The sequence below is a fragment of the Petromyzon marinus genome, unplaced genomic scaffold, assembly GCF_048934315.1.
Source record: "Petromyzon marinus isolate PM22_M1 ecotype Great Lakes invasive population unplaced genomic scaffold, UKy_Petmar_22M1.pri1.0 PM_G_Scaffold_18, whole genome shotgun sequence".
NCBI classification, from domain to species: domain Eukaryota; kingdom Metazoa; phylum Chordata; class Hyperoartia; order Petromyzontiformes; family Petromyzontidae; genus Petromyzon; species Petromyzon marinus.
The window spans coordinates 2995001-2997500 of record NW_027422739.1 but is presented as its reverse complement, the minus strand read 5'-3'; positions in this window follow the sequence as shown (position 1 = coordinate 2997500).

Here is a 2500-nt window from a genome sequence, read left to right as displayed (position 1 = left end):
GGATAGACCCCGTGAAACGCTAGAAATTGGCGGCAATGTCTCTCTTGTGGCTCACGGGGCTGTTAGGGTGGCACAGAAATCCCTCGGAATGGGAAAACGGGTCATTTTCGTGTCGCCACATTGCATGCGAACCGCATGAAACTTCCAGAGGCATTTGCAGCAGAAATGCATGTGCAGTCAAAAAATTGAATATTTTTCACGGATAGACCCCGTGAAACGCTAGAAATTGGCGGGGATGTGTCTCTTGTGGCTCACGGGGCTGTTAGGGTGGCACAGAAATCCCTCGGAATGGGAAAAAAACGGGTCATTTTCGTGTCGCCACATTGCATGCGAACCGCATGAAACTTCCAGAGGCATTTGCAGCAGGAATGCATGTGCACTCAAAAAATGTGATATTTTTCACGGAGAGACCCCGTGAAACGCTAGAAGTGGGCGGGGATGTCTCTCTTGTGGCTCACGGGGCTGTTAGGGTGGCACAGAAATCCCTCGGAATGGGAAAACGGGTCATTTTCGTGTCGCCACATTGCATACGAACCGCATGAAACTTCCAGAGGCATTTGCAGCAGGAATGCATGTGCACTCAAAAAAGTGAATATTTCTCACGGATAGACCCCGTGATACGCTAGAAATTGGCGGGGATGTCTCTCTTGTGGCTCACGGGGCTGTTAGGGTGGCACAGAAATCCCTCGGAATGGGAAAACGGGTCATTTTCGTGTCGCCACATTGCATGCGAACCGCATGCAACTTCCAGAGGCATTTGCAGCAGAAATGCATGTGCAGTCAAAAAAAAATTGATATTTTTCACGGATAGACCCCGTGAAACGCTAGAAATTGGCGGGGATGTGTCTCTTGTGGCTCACGGGGCTGTTCGGGTCGCACAGAAATCCCTGGGAATGGGAAAACGGGTCATTTTCGTGTTGCCACATTGCGTACGAACCGCATGAAACTTCCAGAGGCATTTGCAGCAGGAATGCATGTGCACTCAAAAACTTCTATATGTTTCACGGATAGACCCCGTGAAACGCTAGAAATTGGCGGGGATGTGTCTCTTGTGGCTCACGGGGCTGTTAGGGTGGCACAGAACTCCCTCGGAATGGGAAAAGGGGTCATTTTCGTGTTGCCACATTGCATAGGAACGCCATGAAACTTCCAGAGGCATTTGCAGCAGAAAGGCATGTGCACTCAAAAATTTTAATATTTTTCACGCATAGACCCCGTCAAACGCTAGAAGTTGGCGGGGATGTCTCTCTTGTGGCTCACGGGGCTGTTAGGGTCGCACAGAAATGCCTCGGAATGGGAAAACGGGTCATTTTTGTGTGGCCACATTGCATAGGAACGGCATGAAACTTCCAGAGGCATTTGCAGCAGGAATGCATGTGCACTCAAAAACGTCTATATTTTTCACGGATAGACCCCGTGAAACGCTATAAATTGGCGGGGATGTCTCTCTTGTGGCTCACGGGCGCTGTTAGTTAGGGTCGCACAGAAATCCCTCGGAATGGGAAAAGGGGTCATTTTCGTGTTGCCACATTGCGTACGAACGGCATGAAACTTCCAGAGGCATCTGCAGCAGAAATGCATGTGCACTCAAAAACGTCTATATTTTTCACGGATAGACCCCGTGAAACGCTAGAAATTGGCGGGGATGTGTCTCTTGTGGCTCACGGGGCTGTTAGGGTCGCACAGAAATCCCTCGGAATGGGAAAACGGGTCATTTTCGTGTTGCCACAATTGGCATACGAACGGCATGAAACTTCCAGAGGCATTTGCAGCAGAAATGCATGTGCACTCAAAAACGTGAATATTTTTTCACGGATAGACCCCGTCAAACGCTCGAATTTGGCGGGGATGTTTCTCTTGTGGGTCACGGGGCTGTTCGGCTCGCACAGAACTCCCTTGGTCCACCTGATTCGTGCATACAGGCAGCAACTAAAACTCTGTAAACCTGCTGTGAGGACATCTAAACAGTGGACCAGTGAGGCTGTGGAAGATTTGCGGGCGTGCTTAGACTGTACTGACTGGGATATGTTCACGACTGCTACCAATAGTCTGGATGAACTCACAGAGGCTGTGTACATCAGCTTCTGTGAGGACTGCTGTATCCCAACACGTACCAGGGTGAACTTTAACAACAACAAGCCCTGGTTCTCAGCAAAGCTCAAAAGGTTGAGGTTGGAGAAGGAGGAAGCGTTTAGGAGTGGGGATAGAGACAGATTCAAGGAGTCGAAGAACAGGTTTAGCAAAGCGGTGAGAGAGGCTAAACGACTGTACTCAGAGACACTAAAACACCAGTTCTCTACTAACGACGCTGCTTCTGTCTGCCAAAGGGCTCAGGCACATCACCAACTACAAACCCAGAGCGCCCCACACCACTAACGACTCCCGCCTAGCCAACGACCTGAACGAGTTCTACCGTAGATTTGAAAGACAATTGGACTGTCCTGAACCACCCCTTCCCACCCAAGAGGCCCCATCCCCCACCCATACTACAGAAACGACT